At 43.8% G+C, this 24,433-nt stretch overlaps 1 protein-coding gene and 1 long non-coding RNA gene across 2 annotated transcripts in view; both read right to left on the bottom strand.

The window, feature by feature from the left end:
- LOC307131358 (extracellular calcium-sensing receptor-like) overlaps window positions 1-24,433 on the bottom strand; it is a gene marked incomplete at its 3' end in the record, with an annotated part of 153,502 nt that overhangs the window by 55,012 nt on the left and 74,057 nt on the right. The gene's annotated exons all lie outside the window — the stretch shown is intronic.
- On the bottom strand, window positions 5,235-8,174 carry LOC307131277. The gene is made up of 2 exons (XR_013817143.1): window positions 7,908-8,174; window positions 5,235-7,530 (listed from the first exon to the last, which is right to left on the bottom strand). It is a non-coding gene; the product is annotated as an uncharacterized lncRNA (long non-coding RNA).

Raw genomic sequence — 24,433 nt, 5'->3', positions numbered from 1 at the left:
TTTGTCGCATCATTCGTTTCCCCATAGTTTGGTCCTCCAAGTGCCGAAAGATTTTTAACCTGAATTTAAATTAAATGCTAATCATATGCATATACACATTACAGTTCAGCTGTATTTTGTAAAATAAAATGTCAGATTCTTAACCATTTTTCTTTAAGCTCCTCATCCACCCTCAGCTTCTCCTCAAATGAAAAGAGTCAGATAACTGACCAATAGCTGGAATAGGGTTTTCTGGCCCTGTATCTTCCTCTCTTGCCTGCAGTAGTCGGCGAAACAGGAGAGAATGCTCTTCCTGTTTGGCGATTATTTTGTCCAGCTTCATGAGGACATTTAACTGGAAGTCTATTATATAATTTTAGTTTGTAAGAACATCTGCAGATAAGGTTTATTTAAAATATAATACAATATTACTTACTGTTATTTGAAGTACAGTTTTGCCCTTTTGCATTGAAGTCATCTGAAAGGAAAGCTTTTTTGTTTATGTAAATATAAAATGTTACCCTAAATTAATGGTAATTTATATGACCCCAACTGATGAATCAGTATTTTCTGAAGCAAAATGATACGCGTGTAAGAGAAAAATACTGTTTAGGTGGATTATCCATTTAAACATTACTTACATGACTGATTTTGTCTTCCATTATCTGGGCGATGTCCATTGCCACTAACTGCCATGGCTGCTGATTCTAGGCGCGCGCATACACACACACACACACACACACACACAAACTTAAAAACTTAAAAACTTAAGGGTGAGTAAATGACAGAATTTTTATTTGTGTTTTTAACTATCCCAACATAGTGCTCCATAATAATCAAGTTGCAAAGTGGCATGCTTTTGCATTTTACAAAGATGTAACATACTATATTGGTGTTGATCAGCATTTGAATTATGTCCATGACTCCACTCTTGCATTCTTGGTGCTTGTTGTATTTTTATACCGCTGTAACTCCCTAATATTCTACACCCGATAAGCCCTTTATTTCATGTATTAATAAGAGGGTGATCTCACCTGTTTCCTGGGCATATCAGATGTAGTATTAAAGGTCCTCGGCGGTGTCCTGAGCTCACTCAGTCTCGGATTCCGTTGCACTAGACAGGTTACTAATATTCTTTTCAATGTATATTTATTCTATTGATTTATCATGGATAGATATACAAACAGGGCCGTTCCCACCATTGAGTTCCCCGAGGTCCGGACCTCGGTAATTCTCCGAGGTGTACATAATAGAAGTTGCAAAATAATAGCCTATTAAGGCGGTGTGTACAAACAGGTGTTCTCGCCTCGCCCGGCGTATGTTTTCAATTGTTTCCAATGGATGCGCCGCACTTTTCAATAGCGCCAACAGCTGGCAGGTTTTGTCAATTTTTACGCGTTGAGCGCGTTGAACTTTGGGTGAACATCAATGTCCAATCACAGTGGAGGAGAGGCGGGACAAATGCCACAACCACCAACCGGCGCTTCGAACAACGACTGATGTTTGACATCACAACACCGCAAGAGCGCTCTCGCGGTAGTGTGATGTCACACGCGGAAAAATCTGCCCATGAGATGACCAATCAAAGCAGTCAGAGTTACACGTCACAGAAGCTGCAGAGCGCGAAGCTTCAGACAGTTAGACAATGTGCCAGTGCGAGATAATGTAAGTAAACAAAACATGGAATATTATACAGCTATTTAATGATAGAAATGTTAAACGACTGACTTAATAATCAGGGATGCAAACTAATAACGTTTTCTTTACCTGGTTTTCTTGGAAGCCTTCAGTAAATTTACATTTACAACTTTGTTTTTACCGATACAGACGAAAATGAAAAGACTGCTTCAAACAAAGCTCAGCTTTGAAAAGAGAAAAGTTACAGGGTAAGAGAAGGGGAAAAAAGAAAGAGAGAAGATGATGGCGATGAGACAGAAAGAGCAGGTAGCCCACTGTGCTCAGAATAGAAAAAGCATTAGCCTCCAATATATTCCTAATTGCTACACATAATGTGATTCTTGTCTGTGAAATAAAGGCTAAAGTCTCATAATCTAATATTGAGATTAGGAGCATCAAATTTTGATTTCACTCATTGGTTATATTTTCACATTGATTTCTATCTTTGACATGATCTTACTCATTCAACATTAAATATATCAAGGTTATATGTTCAAATAATGTTCTTTACATAATGTAAATCACAAAAATTAACTTTAGCTAGGTTTTCAAAGACGGAGTCACACATATGTCGTCTTTGGCTCAATTTAACAACAAAACAAACACCTAATAATTATATTAGTAGTATTGTTGCATATATTATTACATATTTTTTGCAGGAGGAACAAGTTATGAGAGAAAGGGAGAGGCTGTTAATACAGAGGGAGAGAGACAAAGAGTAGAAGAGGGTGGAAAGAGAAATGAACAGAAAGAATGTCAGGTTGAAGAGACAAGCGAAGATGTGAGAGAGGAAGAGGGAAAACGGAGAGAGACAGAAAAAGAGGCAGAGAGAAAAAGCAGTGGAGAAGGAAACGAAGAAGAGAGATCACACAAGCCATGCAATGCTATAGAAGAACAGGTTAAAGAGGTGACAGGAGAAAAGGAGAGCAGGACAAGAGGGAAGAGAAGTGATGGCTGTCAAACTGGCACAATTCATGAATCTGATCCAGCAAAGTTTAAAAATAAACAACTAACAGATGATGACAAATACTACATTCTCCAGAATAAGTGGCAAAACCATAATTTTCCCAAAACAAAGTTTGGTGAAAAGCAGTTGCGTTATAATGTGAACTGGGAGGAGAAATATCCTTGGCTTAGATATTCTGTTTCAGAAGATTCTACTTACTGTGCTGTTTGTATGGCATTCAGCAAAAAAACTACAAACACAATTTTCATAAATGAAGGATTTTGTGACTGGAAAAATGCTATTGGAGAGAAGCGGGGCATCATCCAACCACAGTTGTAGTCCAGAGCACCTGAAGGCGTTTGCATTTGCTGAGAATTTTTTGTCCGTTGCACAAGGGCAAAAGAAAAGCATTAATTCTATTATAAGCAATGCATATGCAGAGAAGGTTAATATGAATCGGAAAGCTCTCCTTTCCATTCTAGATGTTATAATCAATCTGTCAAAGAGAAACATAGCACTGCGTGGCAACTGGACAGGAGAACATGAAGATGGCAACTTTAATCATTTCCTCACATGGAAATCCACATTCGATGCCACACTGAAACATCATCTTGAGACAGCACCAAAAACAGCCAAATACATTGGACCACGCATTCAAAATGAACTAATAGCATGCTGTGAAGCTGAAATTCGTGAGGACATAGTTAAGGAAATAAAAAAGTCAGGTTTTTCACAGTCCTTGCAGATGAAACAATGGATGTGAGTGGGACTGAACAACTGTCTATCTGCATTCGCTATGTCAACCATGACAGTGGAGCTGAAATATGCGAAGAGTTTCTGGGTTTCTGTCCTCTATCCAAACTAGATGCAGCATCTGTTACACAAGCCATCCTCTCTCAGTTGGAAAAGTGGGGTCTGGAGATTAAATATCTTAGAGGGCAGGGCTATGATGGAGCTAGCACAATGAGTGGACATGTGAATGGAGTACAACAACGCATTAGAGAACTGCAACCACAGGCACTATTCACACATTGCCGAAGCCACGCACTGAACCTTGTGGTAGTCCATGGATGTTCTGTCATGCCCCTCATCAGGAACACCCTGGCTACCATTGAGAATGTTGCCGTGTTTTTTTCCGCATCTGCTGTGAGAAAGGACATGTTAAAAGAGCAACCACAAGGAAGCCAGGAAACAAAATCAAATGACAAGAAAAAAATGGGAGGCATCCCACTTATGTCAGATACACGTTGGGGCTCCAGAGGAAAGACAGTAGGTGCTTTTCTGGATCACTTTAGTGCAGCCCACTCTGCACTCATAGAAATAGAATCAGGAACATCATTAAAATCCAGCAAGGCTAGCAACCTACGACACAGTATAGAGTCATTCGACACAATTGTCACTGCTATCACCATAAACAAAATCCTTGGCTATATACAGCCATTGACCAAAGAGTTACAGTCAACAAATATGGATATTATGACTGCCTACAAAGAGGCCAGAGAGGTGGCTCAGGTCATTTCAACACTAAGGAATGAGGAGGGATTTAGTGAAATTTATGAAAAGTCAACAGAAATGGCCAGCACCATGGATGTGGTTCCCGTAAAGAAGCGTGTAACAAACAGGCAGCAAAACAGAGAGAACACACCCTCACAGTCAATAGAAGAACATTACAGACTTAATTTGTTCTACCCTTTTATTGACCATGTGACAAGCCAACTAAACACCAGGTTCATGGAAAACTCTGAAACAGCTATGCTTGCTGCATACCTAATACCTTCACATTTGCATAAACTCACAAAAGTAGAGCAAGAAACAATGGTGTCTTGGTACAGAGAAGATCTCCCTCAGCCAGACTCAATTGACCAGGAGATTCACAGATGGAAGGTTAAGAACCAATTTCAAACAGTGCTTTTATCAACAGCAAAAGAAACATTAAATCACATAGACAAGCAGTACTACCCCAACATCCACTGTATCCTCTCCATCTACCTAACATTACCAGTGACCACCTGTTCATGTGAGAGGTCGTTCTCTGCATTGAGGCGGCTCAAAACCTGGCTTCGCTCAAGCATGGGAAATGACAGGCTATCAGGTCTTGCAATGATGCATGTGCATAAAAACAGAGCACTGGATCCTGAAAAAGTTCTTAGGCGCTGGGACGCCTCTGGACACAGAAGGATAATATTGGCATTTGATTAAATTTTTATCTGTGAAATTGTAATTTGATTAAAATCTCTTTGTGTAAATGAGAGATGTAATCCTTGAAGCATCTCTCATTAAGGCCATTTCTCTTGAGTATGTTATTGTGTTTTGTCAATAATAAACATAAACACCTCTTCTGATTTTCTAATTTGGAGTCAAATTTTTTTGCAACATTTAACCAGATTCTCATTTATAAAAATCTGTTGTCTTCTTAAAATAATTTATACTGCACACTGACATGGTTTTAAAGCTACAGTTAGCTGATTCTTTGATTTTCTTATGTCTTAAAATGCATATGTAAAGGAGGGAAATGTTTTTTTTTCAAACCCTCCAAAATTCATATTTGGACCTCGGTATTTAGAAAATCCTGGGTACGGCCCTGTATACAAATACTTAGAAAATAGGAAAAATGAATACTCTGAGTCAGGTCAAAGATTAATAAGGTTCACCACATTGGTGCCCCCATTTTACTTAATGAAAGTTTCAAAATAATACAAAGTACAAAAAGTTCCAACAAAAAGAAATAACAGCGTAAAAATCTTCACCCGGGGTGCGGCCCTGATCTTCCCTCAGCACCCTGCTTTATCCTCCGTTTGCGTGGGGCGGTTACAATCATAAAGCAATTCCTAATATGGTAAGCATGATCCCTGGACAGTTTGCACACACTTGATATATTTGTCCGAGAATAAGATTATATTTTAGTACATACATACAGTATAGGCGTGAGGTCTTTCAGAGTTTAGAGGTTGCTGATGGAAACCCCAGCTTCGTGTGGTTTACATTTGCCCGTGTCATGGCCTTATCTCTGATTAACACCTTTAACTTCAGCCAACCCTCTCCCTCATGTCTGCAAATAGTTTAACTGTTAAACAGACTACCCTGCATTTGACCTCATCCTCTAAGCACAAATACACTTCTAAAATACAAAGAAATATAATAATTTCTTTATTAAAATATATCCACTTCTAAGATCTAAAGAAAAATAATAATAGCATGTTTTATTTACGAGGCAAGTTCGGATGGTCCTGGGTGTCCAGAGATCCAAACTTCTCTCGTAACTTAACCATTTCACAATGTGAGCATTCAAAGTCACTATCAAACACAATATGTTTAATATCATCCATCATACGTTTGTTCATTTTCTCCATTTGCCTAATTAACCTAGTCAATTGTTTCCGTCTGGAAGCTCGTCCTGCTTTGAGTGACTCCATCCTTTCGGATGGCCTTGAATGTCCGTTTGTCTTTCTTTTCTTCTCTCCGACGATGTCTGTCATGTTCTCTTCTGCATCGTTCTGTTAGCAAATCAGCCATACATAGTTCACTTGTATTCATCAATTTTAACACACCTTTATCATTTCTGAGAAAACGTGTGACCGGAGATTCTTGGGAATTCGTAAATTGTAATTGTCCATTTCTGGCCAATTCAACACCCCCTCTAGAATTCACGGTGAATCTCCACCTAGTGCTGTCCGATAAAATTGGTAATCTATCAACGTGACAGTCAATTTCAATATTTTTCTTCATTTTTTGACTTGAATAATCATTTTCCACATATAGATCAAACAGACTATTTTTACTTTAATCAAGAATATTTCATGGAACCTATCGATTGGCCATTTACAGTAAGGATTTTGGTATTTAATGGTCTCATGTTGAAAACCTTCTTTACCTCCGTCAAATTCACCCCACGCCTCAAGTGCCGAGTTGAAAAGCCAGATCCTAACTGCCGTCTCCGGTCGAGTTTTCGCTCGGTCCAGAATTTGGCTACAGGACTCGTCGGCTATACAGCCCGCCGGCATCAAGGTCAGCACTTCAGGTTCCTGAGGAAGATACGAGATCTATCGATAAAGGCCAATCCATATGTTCCATTATTAGTCGAGACAGCAGTTTGCCTGAACGTAACCTCATCCCAAACATTAGTCAAATCATGGGCCATGATTTGTTCCAACAAAAAGAAATAACAGCGTAAAAATCTTCACCCGGGGTGCGGCCCTGATCTTCCCTCAGCACCCTGCTTTATCCTCCGTTTGCGTGGGGCGGTTACAATCATAAAGCAATTCCTAATATGGTAAGCATGATCCCTGGACAGTTTGCACACACTTGATATATTTGTCCGAGAATAAGATTATATTTTAGTACATACATACAGTATAGGCGTGAGGTCTTTCAGAGTTTAGAGGTTGCTGATGGAAACCCCAGCTTCGTGTGGTTTACATTTGCCCGTGTCATGGCCTTATCTCTGATTAACACCTTTAACTTCAGCCAACCCTCTCCCTCATGTCTGCAAATAGTTTAACTGTTAAACAGACTACCCTGCATTTGACCTCATCCTCTAAGCACAAATACACTTCTAAAATACAAAGAAATATAATAATTTCTTTATTAAAATATATCCACTTCTAAGATCTAAAGAAAAATAATAATAGCATGTTTTATTTACGAGGCAAGTTCGGATGGTCCTGGGTGTCCAGAGATCCAAACTTCTCTCGTAACTTAACCATTTCACAATGTGAGCATTCAAAGTCACTATCAAACACAATATGTTTAATATCATCCATCATACGTTTGTTCATTTTCTCCATTTGCCTAATTAACCTAGTCAATTGTTTCCGTCTGGAAGCTCGTCCTGCTTTGAGTGACTCCATCCTTTCGGATGGCCTTGAATGTCCGTTTGTCTTTCTTTTCTTCTCTCCGACGATGTCTGTCATGTTCTCTTCTGCATCGTTCTGTTAGCAAATCAGCCATACATAGTTCACTTGTATTCATCAATTTTAACACACCTTTATCATTTCTGAGAAAACGTGTGACCGGAGATTCTTGGGAATTCGTAAATTGTAATTGTCCATTTCTGGCCAATTCAACACCCCCTCTAGAATTCACGGTGAATCTCCACCTAGTGCTGTCCGATAAAATTGGTAATCTATCAACGTGACAGTCAATTTCAATATTTTTCTTCATTTTTTGACTTGAATAATCATTTTCCACATATAGATCAAACAGACTATTTTTACTTTAATCAAGAATATTTCATGGAACCTATCGATTGGCCATTTACAGTAAGGATTTTGGTATTTAATGGTCTCATGTTGAAAACCTTCTTTACCTCCGTCAAATTCACCCCACGCCTCAAGTGCCGAGTTGAAAAGCCAGATCCTAACTGCCGTCTCCGGTCGAGTTTTCGCTCGGTCCAGAATTTGGCTACAGGACTCGTCGGCTATACAGCCCGCCGGCATCAAGGTCAGCACTTCAGGTTCCTGAGGAAGATACGAGATCTATCGATAAAGGCCAATCCATATGTTCCATTATTAGTCGAGACAGCAGTTTGCCTGAACGTAACCTCATCCCAAACATTAGTCAAATCATGGGCCATAATCTCCACTATTTGGAAGTAACACTTTGTTTTCCCACTATAACTGACAAATCTTTCTCATTGTCTCCCGGGCACACACAATCTCCAAATAGGAAATATAATTTGTGTTATACAAATCCATGTAGTCTTAATTCCCTTCTCAAACCATGACTTTCTGCAACACACATACTAGTAATCATGTTCCAAATGTTCACCTCACATCCAAACATATTTTGAACAACCGTGTCTGGGTTATCCACACACCAATCACACCTTTTTTGTCCGTCAATTAATTTGAAATAGACTGTTGTTAACGGTTTGTCACACTCCTGACACCTCCCGTCTACCACTTTTTTCTGTCTCCCTTTCTCTCAGTCTGCCATCCTTGGTCCTGAAAATTTAGGCAGACAGTCGGTCAGGTCTAACATCCAACGTAGCGCCTTTCCAGCACTCATTACAGGCGCCTAGCGCTTTCCATTTGTTAGTCATAATAATTAGTCCCAATAACACGACATTATCATTTGGGGCCAAATTACCTAGTAAGAAGACACCCAAAATCAATGTACCTATAATTAACCAAGGTCTTGATCCCTCGCCATAGCGAAAGATCAAGATCCCAGCCAAATACAAGGCCGCGACAGTAACTACTGTCATTTCACACCATAGGGTTATTTCGTTATTTTTTGTTATAAACGTGGCTACATCGATCACCAATTTACACCCTCCCAGGCTGTAGATTGCAATAATCCCCCGCCACTCAAATAATTTAGTCCAATCCCTGGAACAAATCAAAAGGTTGCAGGCCAAAATTAATTTACTCAACCGTCCTATTGCATAAATCCTCCCAATCTGTAACATGGAAATTAGTAGGTGCCAAAAGAGATTTTCGTCAAATGGTTGGACTAGCATCCATATTATAAATGCTACAAATTCAACACTTGCCTGTTCAAACGAATGTTCGGAGGTTCCTGGGAAACTCCCACTCTCGTCTGCCGCCCCAAATGAGCTCGCATTTTTGGTCCCATTGGATGCCATGCTAATCAATTGTTGGTTTCGATCTCTCGTTGGACTTAAAAATACCAAATTGGCTTTTAGTTATTTTATGTTAAGGTACAGTTATTCAACTGTAGTCCGTTGGTTGTCTGTAACAGGAAGGCTCCCTAAGCAGATGAGACTTATGGTCCTCTATCCACCTGGCTATATCGCTTGCTCCTACTCCGCCCCTTCCTTTTCAACCTAATTCTATCAGTCCGCCCCCTCATCCTGTGCAGATGCTCGTGTTTATTTTCTCCCCAACGAGCTTCTCACCTCTCGCCTGACATATTTACGACTTAGCCAGTAACGGCTTTTTGTCCCCGCTGTTATTTTTACTTAGGCGAGAACTCTGCAAATCAACCAATTTTTCTAGAACTGACAGTTGGTCGACCCTGTTCTTATCTCCAGCACACATCCGTCTACCCAGAGCCTGACACGAACATTTGACCACTATCATTATTAACATTAGGCCAAGAATACTCATTATAGTATATAGCGCATACCACCCAGTAGTTATTAGAAGATCTAACATCCATTGCCAGATGTCTGTAGTGACGAATTTCACTACTGTCACGGTGGTGTTAACTATTCCTTGCACACCCGTCTCTACAAATAAGGCCGGGTCATCAAACCATCTCGGAAAACTATATGCCCCAACTATCTCTATGCTGCATTGGCACTTTTCCTTTCTCATCCAGGCCATTCCAAGATAATCATTAAAATCACGTGCTTCGCACCATCAATTTTTCCAATCTTTCTTAGCCATTAATTTCTCCACGTTATCAAATGCAATAGCCTCCTGGTTCGCCAACCTCAATGGGTTTTCTTTCTCGATATCATATCGAATGAAGTTATTCTCATCTATCCTGACTGGAAAGTGGAGCACTTTCCATGATGATTTTTTACTCACTCCTCTTATTGCATTTCCGGCCCTGTATGACAGTTCGTAATAATCAGACGAGTTTGTCTTCCGAAGTGCCCAAGGTAAAGGTACTAATCCATAATACCAGTGACATACAATGGACATCACTTGATTAATGGTTACCCAATCGTAATTGGCTGCGCACTCTTTAATCAATTTGCCGCATTCTACTCCTTTTAATCCCAATATAGCATCATCATGGAAAACCAAGTGCTGTCGGTATTTCCCATCACTGCCTTGCCTCTTTTTCATGCCTACACGTTTTAGTAACCTCTGTACAGGACTTTTGCTTCTTTGGAGTATTTAGGAATTAACTCCCTTATGTAGTTTAACGTGCCTAAAAGGGATTGGAGCTGTCTTTTGGTTTTTGGAGGTCCCGCCGCAATTAACTGTTCTAGCTTATTGCGGGTGGAGGTTGTTAGAGACTTCGTGTCTTTCCCTAACTTGAAACCTAGAAAATCCACTTCATGTTTTCCCATCTCCATTTTCTTCAAGCTGGGTTTAAGCCCTGCAGCTGTCAACCGCTGCAGCGTCTGCCGAAGAATCTGCAGGTGCTCGGTTTCATTCTCAGTAGCAATGAGAATATCATCTATATACACAGTCACAGGTATTTCCTTTAGAATATCCAACATAGCACTATGAAATACATTGGGTGAGTTTAAGTACCCTTGTGGTAAACGCCGATACAGAAATTGTTTTCCGTTGAAAGTGAATGTAGTTTTTCCCTGGCTCTCCTCTGCAAGAGGGATGCTCCAAAATCCGTTAGCGAGATCAATCTTCGTTAACCATTCCTTATCCTTCCCTATTTCTCCGCTTGTCTCTCCACAGTTAATCAGATACCTAGTATCCGGTACTGTGAGTCTATTTAGAGCCTTATAATTATTTACAACCCTATATGTATTGTCGCTCTTGATCACTACCTGGATAGGAGCATTAGTAACTGCCGACTCATCCTTTCCTAATTTCCTTATCACTAAGTGTTCCTCTAACTCTCTAATGGTTTCTCGGAGTTCTTCGATGGCGTTCTTGTTTATCGGATACTGGTGTTGTGGAGGCGGTATTCCTCCTTGAATGGCATGCTTATACTTGATGTCCACCTTTCCACAATCATTTTTACTCTTGGAGTAGTAGGGCAAAAATTCCCTCAATATTTTTTCCAGCTCCCCTTTATCTGTTAAACTCGATTCCCTCACAATCCTCTCAATTTCCTTTTTCTGATCGACTATTCCTAACTTGCCTATTTTAATCAGGTCATTTGGGCTGAGCAGATTATCACCCCCAATTAGTACATTTATCTTATCTTTTTTCCACACATATTTCTGATGTGGGTGACCATCAAAGTCTTCTACGGTCACCATATTAACTATTTCCCCGTGACGCTCTGATTGTTTTATTACACTGAGGTCTGCTCCTGTGTCGACCAAAAACGTGGTGTTATCATAGTTCTTATATAATTTTCCATCCTTTTCCATAGTTCCCCTTCGAGGGAACTCGCACTGCGTCGTCGAGTGACGACACTCTGGGGGAACGCCCACAGCGTTACGCATCTGAAGCATGAATGAAATCAAGCCAATCTGATTGGTGTTGCGTCGTGACGTAATAGATGACGGCATACCCGGAAGATACAAAAGGAAGCTGATGCAATCACACACTAGCTTTTTTGCTCTTCAGCGAAGCGCTCTGTGTATTGTCAGTCTTATTTGAAAATGTTGTTTGTCTACCAACGTTGTTCACAAGCAGGGCTCGCGAACCCCGTGGCTGGTCCCGTGTCTGTCGAAAAAAAAAAAAAAAAAGACAGCACGGTTGATCAATCATGGGACTCGCAGATGGGCTGTCAGGGGAACTTGAGAGGGTGCTGAGGCATCTTCTCCTTCCCTGTTTGACAGTTCCATTGTTCTCCTTCCCCGTGTGGAAGCCCGCGCTGCGGCTTCTTCCCCCGGGGTGGAGGACCCGATGCGTGAGCTGTCTGATTCTGAGGAATTAGACGTGCTCCGTATCGAGGCTCGCCATTTCCTAGTGCAAGATTCAATCTCGCGTTGCCAAAAAAAGGCAGCGCGTAGGTTCGAGTCTGCTAGTAAAGTGATACAACGTGATACGGTGAAAGTGTGATACTGTTGGGTGCGAGGCATGCGGTCAGCACCTGAGGGTGCTGGCTGTTTTCATTGAGAAATATCTCGACGCGTACTGCCGTGCGCTTTTCGGGTGTTTCAGCCTCGCGCCTGTATGGCTTTTTTTCCCGAGGGATGAAAGCCAATTGTATTATAAGGGCTCGAGCCACGTTGCTGAGGCAACGTGTGGTTTACGAGTCCGTATGAATACAATAAAGCAGTATCGTCTATAAGTAGGGCTGCATTTAAGTCTGAGGATTTAAATGAAATGGGATCTGACTTCGAGGAGTTAGATATTCAGCCTGTCATTTCTGACAATGTTTCACTGTATTGTGGATACTGTTGGGTGCGAGGCATGCGGTCAGCGCCTGAGGGTGCTGGCTGTTTTCAATGAGAAATATCTCGACGCGTACTACCGTGCGCTTTTCGGGTGTTTCGCCTCGCGCCTGTTTGACTTTTTTCCCGAGGGATGAAAGCCAATTGTATTATAACGGCTCGAGCCACGTTGCTGAGGCAACGTGTGGTTACGAGCCATATAAATACAATAAAACAGTATCGTCTGATGATTAGGGCTATATTTAATTCTGAGGAATTAAATAATATATGATCTGACTTTGAGGAGTTAGATATTCAGCCTATCATTCAGACCATATTATGGCTGCATTTAATTCTGAGGATTTAAATTAAAGTATTATCTAACGTGAGGAGTTAGATGTATTTTTTATTCAGCCTATTATTCAGACTAGGTTGCACTGGTTGGGTGATTATGAGGGCATTTAATTCTGAGGAATTGAGTGTCATGTTATCTGACTTTGATAAGTTAGATACTTTAATCGATCTGTCACCCAAGCGTGTTTGACTTGTCTGGATATTCATCTAAGAGGGAGCCCTCCTGAAGTTGATGTCGTTCTCGCCGCCTGGTGGCCTGCGGGACACATCAGTTTCAGGCGGTTGCTAGGCGCAGTGTCCGCCCTAGTGTTGCGGCCCTGTCGAGCTGCTCCCTTAGATGAGGCCCCTGCTGGCCAGCCCCCTCTCCCGGGTAGGAGCGACCGAGGTCGTTCTCCCCCAGGAGCTCTCGGGAAATCAGTGCTGTGTTCCCGCCGTCAAAGACGCTTCGGGCCTCACTGATTTCCCGCGCACACACGCTGCCTTCGTCGCCTCCAAAGGGACTTGCGACTGGGCAGCGAACGTGTGCGCCCACCGAAAATCGCTCTCGACCGCTCCCTGCCGGTTAACCGCTTCAGGGGGGTCGGGAACGAGTTTCGGTTGACACCCGAGGCCAGCCTCGACTGGTTCCCTTAGTAGATTATCTTGGCGCATGGTCATGCCTTCCGAGTGTATCTACATGGGTCCTGCAGACTGTAGAGCTGGGTTACAGGCTGCAGTTCGGTTCTCCTCCCCCGAGTTTCAACGGGGTGGTCCGGACTGTGGTCGGCCCAGAGCAGGTTCGGGTTATGGAACAAGAAGTACAAGCCCTGTTTGCCAAGGAAGCCATAGAGCGGGTTCCTTTGGCGGACAGGGACTCCGGGTTCTACAGCCGGTACTTCATAGTTCCAAAGAAGGATGGTGGGTTGCGTCCGATTATAGATCTCAGGCTCCTTGAATCGGTCTCTGAGGAGATTCAGGTTCAAGATGCTCATAATTCCAGCCATCGTGAGTCAGATCCAGTCCGAGGACTGGTTCGTCACGATAGATCTAAAGGACGCATACTTCCATATTTCCATCCTTCCATGTCACAGGAAGTTCCTGAGGTTCGCTTTCGGGGGAGAAGCGTACCAATATCGCGTTCTTCCCTTCGGCCTGGCACTCTCCCCTCGCGGTGGCGGTTCGGCATCGAGATGTCGTTCTGGCCCACATCAGATGCTTGGGACTGAGACTCAACACGAAGAAGAGCGTGTTGACGCCCTCCCAGCGGACTACGTTCCTGGGGGTTGTATGGGACTCCACGTCGATGCGGGCACAAATGTACCCCGCACGCGTGGAGTCCATACTGGCGATGGTCTCCTGAGTGAAGCCGGGCCGCAGCCTCACTGTGAAGCAGTTTCAGAGACTGCTGGGGCTCAGGGCAGCAGCGTCCAAGGTGATACCTTTTGACCTGCTGCACATGAGACACCTACAGTGGTGGCTGAGGGCCAGGGGGTTTTCCCCGAGGGGAAATCCGTTTCATATGATCAGGGTAACGCGCAAATGCCTTCGTTCCCTCGTCATATGGCGGAAACCTTGGTTCCTGTCCCAAGGACCAGTGCTGGGAGCATCATGTTGCCGGAGAGCCGCTTCAACAGATGCTTCCCTCACTGGTTGGGGCTCGGTCATGGAAGGCCGTTTTGCGAGAGGTCTGTGGGAGACCCGGCATTTCTTCATGGCACATCAACTGCCTGGAGATGCTGGCGGTCTACAAAGCTCTGAGGAGCTTTTACCCGGACCTCCACGGCCACCATGTCCTGATACGCTCAGACAACACTTCGGTTGTCGCGTATCTCAATCACCAGGGGGGTTTGAGGTCGCGCCCTCTATGCAGACTGCCGCATCAAATCCTCCTGTGATCCCAGGGGAAGTTATCGTCCCTCAGGGCGATGTACATTCCCGGGGACCAAAATCAGGGAGCAGACATCCTGTCGAGGCAGGGGCTGAGGCCCGGGGAGAGGCGACTCCACCCAGAGGTGGTGGAGGCCAGGTGCGAGAGATTTGGCCCAGTGGAAGTGGACTTGTTCGCGTCTCGTGAGACGTCCCACTGTCCACTGTGGTTCTCTCTCAAGCATCCAGCTCCGTTAGGGCTGGACGCCATGATGCAGACGTGGCCGAGGCTGCGTCTGTACGCATTCCCCCGATCGCTCTGCTCCCGGGAGTTCTGGAGCGGTCCGCCGGGAGGGCATCAGCCTGCTCTTAGTAGCACCCCGGTGGCCCACTCGAGTATGGTTCTCGGACATCATAGCTCTGCTAGACGGCTCTCCGTGGCAGGTTCCTCTGAGGAGGGATCTGCTCTCTCAGGCAGGAGGCACAATATTTCACCCCCGGCCAGAGTTATGGAGCCTCTGGGTCTGGCCCCTGAGGGGGCTCGGTACCTAGAGGCGGGCCTGTCAGCAGAAGTGGTCGAGACCTTACTCAGCTCCAGGGCTCCTTCTACCAGGAGACTGTACAGCCTCAAGTGGAATGTATTTTCCACATGATGTAGAGAGCGTGAGGTGGATCCAGTTAACTGCCCAGTAGCTTCAGTGCTGGAGTTCCTCCAAGATCACTTCTCCACTGGTCTTACCCCGTCCACCCTGAAGGTGTACTTGGCTGCCCTTGGGGCTTTCCACGCACCTCTAGGTGATGGACCTTTGGGGAAGCACCACCTGGTTGTACAGTTCCTCCGTGGGGCTCGGAGGATGAGGCCGGTAGCTCGCTCCAGAGTCCCAACCTGGGACCTGGCGGTGGTTCTGGAAGGGCTGGCTGAGGCCCCCTTCGAGCCACTGGAGCTGGCTGAGCCTAAGAACCTGACCCTGAAGGTGGCCTTTCTCCTCGCCATTACCTCTCTGAGGAGAGTGGGAGATCTCCAGGCCTTGGCGATCACGCCAACCTGCCTGGAGTTTGCCCCCGGCGGAGTAAGGGCCATCCTTCACCCTAGACCGGGTTACATTCCCAAGGTTCCATCTCAGGGAGCCCGGTCTCTGGTTCTTCAGGCTTTCCATCCCCCTCCCCACCTGACGGCGGAAGAGGGGAGACTTCATCTGCTCTGCCCGGTCAGAGCTCTGAGTATTTATCTAGAGAAGTCTTCCCATTGGAGGAGGTCAGACCAGTTGTTGGTGTGCTTTGGCTCACCCAAGAAGGGGCTGCCTGCGTCAATGGTAAATGGACTGCATTTATATAGCACTTTTAACAGACCAATGGCCATCCAAAGCGCTTTACACATTGCCTCACATTCACCCATTCACACACTCATTCACACACCGACGGCGGTGTCAGCCATGCAAGGCGCCATCCAGCTCGTCGGGAGCAGCTGGGGTTAGGTGTCTTGCTCATGGACACCTCGACACTTGGTCAGGTGGAACCGGGGATCGAACCACCAACCTTCCGGTTTGTAGACAACCTACATGAACCACTGAGCCACTGCCGCCCCTTCGTCAACTCAGACGATCAGTAATTGGATCGTCCAGGCTATAGCCACGGCTTATAGGGTGCGCAATTTGCCTTCACCCATGGCCGTGAGGGCCCATTCCACCAGGAGCATGGCTTCATCAGTGGCCCTCCTTTCTGGCGTCTCGCTTCAAGAGGTATGCGAGGCGGCCGGGTGGGCCACCCCGCACACCTTCATACGTTTTTACAGTCTGCACCTCCCGGTGACGCCTGGTGCTCGAGTTCTTGTGTCCTGAGTGTGCCTGGGTTTCCAGCTTCACACTGGGACGTGGGGGTGATTTGGTGTGGCCTAGTGGGTATTAACGTTCCCCAGAGTGTCGTCACTCGACGACGCAGTGCGAGTTCCCTCGAAGGGGAACGTCTCGGGTTATGACTATAACCCTTGTTCCTCGAGAAGGGAACGAGACACTGCGTCTCGTCGCCACACCTATCACGGTTAGAGCGCTTGCTTCATCGCAAAAGAGCTAGTGTGTGATTGCATCAGCTTCCTTTTGTATCTTCCGGGTATGCCATCATCTACTACGTCACGACGCAACACCAATCAGATTGGCTTGATTTCATTCATGCTTCAGATGCGTAACGCTGTGGGCGTTCCCCCAGAGTGTCGTCACTCGACGACGCAGTGTCTCGTTCCCTTCTCGGGGAACAAGGGTTATAGTCATAACCCGAGACGTTTTCTGTAGGGCCATTTTTAGGGGAGCCGAAATTTCCTATTCCTCTTTTAATTCTTTCTTCTTTTTACGCGTTTTCTTCGGCTTAACTTTGCAGTCATTGGCTTCGGCTTCAGGGCGAAGCTCTTCTACCTTTACACTTGCTATTTTAGCATTTGGTCTATTCTTTTCCCTTTCTGCTCTGATGCGGGCCTTTTCTTCCCCACTGAGTCGCTCCCATTTCTCTGGGCTAATGTACTCGCTTCTACCCTTACTATTCTCAGTATAGGACTGTTTAGATCTGAATTTCTCCTGGGGTTTATCTTTCCGATAATTAGTTTCCTTGTGAAATTTCCGATCCCCGTAATTTCGCTTTTGAGTATGATCCCTTCGGGGATCGGTATGCGGTGCCATTCTTTTATCTGGTTCATGGCAGTTATATGGCTTCTTATCACGGGTTGATTTTCGGACCAGATCTTTTATTGTTTGAGTTTTAACGCTAGGTTTTTCCCTCTCTGCCTGGATTAATTCAGTTTTGCGATCATACCGAATGAGAGCTCTCTCTAGTTCTTCCGGCGCAGTTTCAGGGCCGTAAAGCAAGAATTCCCTGGCTCCTACAAGGGCATTATTTTTAATTCCTTTAAAAATGTGCTTGAGGAGGCTTTCGATGCCCTCTTGCGCCACCTCCTGGCATGCGGCCATGGCTCCTATAGTGACCCATTTACTTTCAAACTGCTTCTGTAACAACTCCTCCCTATCAGTTGGAATTAAGCCTTCCAAAGTCTGGGCTAATTTTCTTCCTCCATGAATCCCAAATTCTGCTACAATATGCGAGTCTATGGCGTCACCCGATATCCTCATCATTTCCCCATATCGGACTATCTCTCGAACTTTTCCTTTCACCGTGGTGTTTTTCAGCTTAACTTTCCTAAGCATTTTCCTTTCCTGATCTCGCTTCATTAGTTCCTCTAATGTTGCCCCTAATTTTGCCGCTGGGATTCTAGGCAGGGGAGTTTGCTGGCTTAGTCCTCCTAAAACCTTTGGCCTCTGTCCTGCTGTACCTAAATGTAGAACAGCTAAGTGCTGATGTAACTCTGGTGTGCGGTGCGGCTCATGCATGTCGCCACCATCGTGCTCATGGGGACTAACCACGGCCTCTTGAAACCTTAATTTACGGGGAGGGCGTTGCTTCCTCACCGGGGTTTCCCCCATGTTATCTAGGGGACCCTCTGTCCCTTCTGGTATTATTTCGCTAGGGTCCTCGTTGCTGGACTCACTAGATGTATCGTCCTCACTTTCGGACCCCGTATCCAAATAGTAATGGTCATAATAGGCGTTGCCCACCCTCTCTTTGATGATTCTCTCTAGGGTGGCTCGATTGGTTAAATCTTTATGTGCTAGTATGGCTTTTTTCGCTCTTTTAGTTAATGTGGTGTCTGACAGAATCCTTTCTGCATCTCCCCCATTAAGCAAACACTAGACTTGGCTGGGTGCGTACTCGACATCCCATTGGTCTTCCTCATCTAACCTGGTCTCTTTTCTTTTTTGCCTTGCGTGGGTTGGTCTGTATAATCCCTTCCCCATCTTAAATGTCTCATATGATTCACTGAGCTTTATATTAGGGAAGGGATTCTCAACAGGCTCCTTTTTCCCACGCTTTGTGACCGTCCTTTTAAGGGCCGGCCATTCAGTGTCCAAATCTCTTAACGAAACGTCCTCCCGAGATTTATTACCCCCCCGAATTAAGTATTCCCTCGCCGACTGAGCTTCCTTCCCCAACCCTATCGGCCTGGTTCATTATTTGTGCAATATCTCGTAACACCATAGCATCAGGATGACATACCCTCCATATCTTAAGCCAACTAGTTTGACTCGCTTTTCTCAATAACTCGGTCACTAGGTGTACCCCTAGCTTGACATCATCAAATCCACATTCCCTTCCAGAAATTATGGGCATAGCTATTGTATGATACCCATTTTCTCGGGCGCATGCACATATTCTATCAATCAGAGTATCCAGAGTTATTAGAGCCTGCATCTCTTCTCGGAGTTCATGACCCCTGGCCTTTTTATAGCCTACCGCGTGTATGACAGGTTTGCCATTCGCCCCCCCTTGTCTTTGCAGGAGGATATCCCCTGGTCTGAGTCGGGCACCTTGTAATAGTCTATCTGACTCCTCCTGGAACTTTGGTCCAGCTTGCCTTGAAGGGAGGCAGCAACTCCAGTTTCATGCAGAAGGTGCTCATTAGCGGGGTTTATCAAGACGTCTGCTTCTTCTTCTAAGTGCAAAAATTCTTCCGTAAGGATTACTAAATTAGGTCCTTTTGCGAAATATAGTCTAAGGGCTCCCATATTTTCCTCCCTGAGTTCCCTATCGGGGCTGAAGGGAGTTTCTGCGGGTGGGGCTCCCGGTTTTACTGCGTTAACCTCAATCGCGTCGGGTGCAGTGGCGCTATAAACTACGGAGCCTCTGTCCGATTCCTCCTCTACTGCTTCACTAGTGAGCGAGGCCCAACTTTTGGTGGGAATGTTCCGTAACTCTTTCCCTGAGCTGTCAAATATTCTCACCTTGGGGTCATCATCTTTCTCCCCTTTGTTGGAATAGCTACAAGCCGGTGGCTCCGCACCTTCCATCATCCTCAGATGGATTACGGACGCAGCTTCTCTAATTTCTCCCCAGGGGATTTCTGCATATCCACACTGGCCTGTTTGAGGGCTTGTCCACAAAAGTTTTCCAGCTGTATCCTCGGCTACTAGATCTATAGTTACTGCCTGGCTTTCCATATCGCTCCCTTTTTTTTTCTATTTATCTTATTTTTTTTCTTATCCTTCCTTTACAATGCCAAGTATTAACTCTTAGATCTTTATTTCCTTCTTTGAGCATGTGTTACAGGCTGGGGGGCCCTCCCAGTCCGCAACAATGCCCAAGACTAGGCATAATAAACCTTCCGGTCTGCCCTTCCTGTCTTTTAAGTGTTAGGATTCACTATTTCCTTTTTCCTATTTTTTATTCTAAAGTGTTGGATTTCACTTTTCTAGACGGTTTATAGTTCTCAGACTTGCATACCCCCTCTGGAGTTTACCGCAAGTCTTATCTTTCTGAACAGGTCTTCTATGAGCCTGCGGGCGCTTGTTCTTACACTCAGTCTATCTGGACTCTTGTGAGTGATTTGTGTTCCAGCCGTTCCTTTGAACAATGAACACTTGTCATGCCTGGCCGTCTGTACCTTCCGGGTAATCTATAAGTTATTGTCTTATTATTTTTTAACCGACTATGTGGCTCAGACCCCGGTTTCTTACCTTGGGTCCCACGCTAGGCGTTCCCTGTCGTCGCGAACTGCTAACGACGGACGCTTCCCTGACGGGCTGGGGTGCGGTCTTGAGTGGTCGTCCAGCTCAAGGGGAATGGGAGGGTCATCAGCGCGCCTGGCACATCAATTGCCTCGAGCTGATGGCTGTATTTCTGGCCCTGAAGTACTTTCTTCCCCATTTGAGGGGCTGTCATGTCCTAGTGCGGGTGGACAACACAGCGGCAGTCTCATACATAAATCACCAGGGAGGTCTGCGCTCACGCGATCTAAACAAGATAGCGAGACCGATTTTTCTCTGGACCCAGGACAAGCTCCTGTCACTCAGAGCAGTGTACATTCCGGGGCAGCTGAATGTGGGAGCAGATTTACTGTCCAGACAGAGATTACATGCGGGGGAATGGAAACTCCACCCAGAAGTAGTCAAACAGATTTGGACCAGGTTTTACAGAGCGGAAGTGGACCTCTTCGCCTCTTGTCAGACAGCGCAATGTCCCCTTTACTTCTCTCTCGGTCACCCAGCCCCGCTGGGTCTGGATGCGATGGCTCATACATGGCCCAGAATGCGCCTGTATGCCTTCCCTCCAGTCGCTCTGCTTCCAGAAGTTCTAGCCAGGGTTCGCCAGCAAGGGTCTTGCCTCTTATTGATAGCGCCGCGTTGGCCGAACAGAGTGTGGTTCTCGGAGATAGTGTCTCTCCTCACCTGTATCAGAGCTTATGAGCTGTCATGTAGTCAACTAAATAAATAAATACATTTGTGAGTTGATATGAAAATTACAACGTTTTATAAAATAAAGGTTGCTGTTTGGATTTAAATAGGCAAATGCTTGATGCTACAAATGGATTGTTATTGCAGTGTTTTTTATGTTTCAAGCATGTTATATATTTGGCAACAGTTCTGCCAACCCTAAGTGATGGTGTGTGTAGCTTTTCATTTCGTAAACAATCATGTGGGAAGACACATCGTGGCCATATTCCAGGAGGACAATGTCAAAATTCATCAGCTCAAACTGACAGAATGAAGAGAATCATTTTCAGTCCAGAACTTAAATTAATTGAAAGTCTTTGGGATGTTGGAGGAGACTTTACAGAGTGCAAATAAATGTTATGATATTATTTTCATCAAGAGGTACGTACATTTTTGGTCAAGATCTTGTATTGATAATGCAAGAGTCAAGCAAAGCTACACACTCCATCAATTAGGGTTAGAAGAAGAATCGTTGCCAAACATATAACATGCTAGAAACATAATCACTGTAATAATGATCCAATCATCTAAAGCATTTTCCTTTTAAAATCCAAGCAGTGACTTCTTTTTTTTTTGGCCAGGCAGTGTATAATACTGTACAAACCCCAATTCAAAAACCGTAGGGAGAGAGCGTAAAATATATTGGCAGCACTTTATAATAAGTAGACAGTAATAAAGTATTTACAAAATCATTTGCAAATTATTAGTTTAAAGTTAAGTAATAGTTTTTAAATTGTAGTTAATATACATTAATAGACAACATACAAAAAATTGTAAGTTCTTCAATCATTTTCATTTTCACTAATTAGTTGTTATTGTTTATTTGGCTTATTTTTGTTTTCACATTTTACACATTTTAGAGTCTGTATTTCTTTTTGGTTTTACCACCATTTAAATCCAATATTTCAAAAGGGTACGATTTAATGACATACCTGATGATTTAAACACTCTACAGATTTGTAGCCTATTCCACTTTTGCTTATCTGGAAAAGTCGTTTTTTTGACTAGACTTTGTACATTGTTGAGTGGCCAGTAACAATAGATATTCTGGGGAAAGAAAGAAAGAAAGTATACATAATTTTTCCAGGGCAAGGACATCATAGATGACAGAGACATGGGGCAGGGACCTCGATACAAAATATGTCAAACACAGCTAAGCAGATAGACTTCTTGTATACCCCTTACCTTGTCTAATTCTTCTTTCCATACATCAGGAATTACAGCTACACTGTGATCTGAGGTGAATTCCACAACTGAAAACATTCTGAAAGACAAGCCACATGAGTACTTAAAAAAGGGGCATAATACAGTTTTTTTTATTTTTTTTATTTAAGTTACTTACATATAATTGGTACACATAATACGTTTCCGGAAATTCCTTGATGTCTACTTATGATTGTGAAGGATAGTCAAATAGACCACTCTTTCCCTCTGATCAATCTTGATTGCTCTTTTACTTTGACTGACTTTTTCTTTTGGGATCCTTTGTAGAACAGTGTTCTTTTGGCACACGTATGCTCCAATTATTGATGATTCACAGGGCTCCATAAAGAGGGGAGATGGTTGCAGAAAAACTCGACACAGGTATTCATTCTCTGTTTTATCGGTGACCTCGTAACATTTGCCATCTTCGAAAATGATGCAATTGTCTGGCTGCTTAGAAGAAATTACATTGCCTCTTTGAATACTTTGTGAAGTTGTGCCGTCCTGGATTTCTTTGATCCTTTTCATCTGTACAAGAGGGCTCTTTCCTGAGCGTACCATTCTCTTCAACTGCTGCATGTAATTCTCAAATGGGAAGGCACTGCATTCATCCAGACAGCCATAAGTCATTGCATCAGAAGCAAGATGAAGCATTGAATGCACATTGTACACCATGAATGATGGTCCATTCAGCTCCCTGCCCTTAGCTACAAAACACTGTAGCAGCTTGTGTGCATATGATGCATGGTGACTGACCAAGGAGGGGTTGAGTAAGATGCTTATTGCAACACTTAAAGTTAGGAAGTGCTCATACAGGTCTTGACGCAGAACTCCTGGTAAAACCAGCTTTCCAGTATAAACCAGGAATTGTCTAAGCTCTGTAGCCTTCCACCTTTCCAGGTGTCGCAGACTTCATGGTTTTCTAGCAAAACATGAAGGAATGCATCCTTGAAGATCAAGAAGCCTCACTATGTCTACCTGACCAATAGGCATCATGGTTTGTCTACTTCGTCCCTTTTCCCCTCTTGTCCAAATTGTCAACAATTTCTTCAAAACATCAAGACATGCCTGGTGCATATAGTCAATGGGAAATTGACCAATCATATCAATTGGTAAATCGGTCAAAGGTGTGCTTCCATTATGTTGTTCTGGTTGATTTTGAGCTCTAAATGAATTATCTGTTCTTAATTCAAACCCATCAACCTCTTGATATGTCATTCTTTTTTCCCAGAATCCTTTTTGTTCACACTTGTCACAACCATAATACGCAGAAAACTGCTTGATTCTTTTCACCATTGCTTTGGCTGGTGCATCACATACAATACACCTCAGCTTGACTCAAATTATCCTTCCATCATATGTAAGACCACTTTCTAGTAATTGATTAATTTCTGTAACAGCATCCTCAAGAAATGTAAGATCCGAGGGTCTTTGAGATCCCAATGTAAGTGTTACAGGAAATACAATCACTGGTTCAAGATGAATGGAACACAACACAGGCCACATTGATAATTATGAACTTTTGAAGAGTGGAAGTCCATCAATATTGAAAGAAATCTCCAGGGAATCAATTCTCGAAGTCACCTCAGAAGGATATCTTTTCAATGTTTTTTCAATTTCTTTAGGCAATGATAGATGGATGTACTGCATTCCAGATTTATTCTGAATATCAACTGCTCGTGCAGTATTCAAAAGTGTGCGTGCAGTAGCAGGCAATGTGTGTCCCTGTGATCGCAAGACTTTTAAAAGGTCATCTAAAGCACATTGTCGGATTTGATATTTGTTGGCCCATGCAATGAGGTCCTCTCTCAAAGAATTAGTTCCACCATCCTCTTCAGAGAGTGACAAATATATGTCATGATCTGGAGTGTGTTCATCTATGCTGAGTGTGTCCTCTTGATTTAAGAATATATTTTCACTCTCTCTTGAAGAACAAGCTGTGCTACACTCTGAAATTGAACTTGCAGATGATGAACATTATTGTAAGGTGTCTTGAAGTATAGAACTAGTGCAAATATTGTTTTTGGCCAGTTTTTGGTGACGATTAGAAATAATATTTGTGACTGGAGAGTGTCTTTTGTTTTCCATTCTAAAGATAAGACGTTAATGTTGATAATTTAATTTTAATTGTATTACATTTAGACCCATATGATTGTTTACAAGAAAAGATTTAAAATAATGTATGCTTAC

The sequence above is a fragment of the Gobio gobio genome, assembly GCF_949357685.1.
Source record: "Gobio gobio genome assembly, chromosome: 9".
Classification (NCBI taxonomy): Eukaryota; Metazoa; Chordata; class Actinopteri; order Cypriniformes; family Gobionidae; genus Gobio; species Gobio gobio.
Note: the sequence above shows the minus strand (reverse complement) of the source record. Positions and strands in the feature narration are given on the sequence as shown.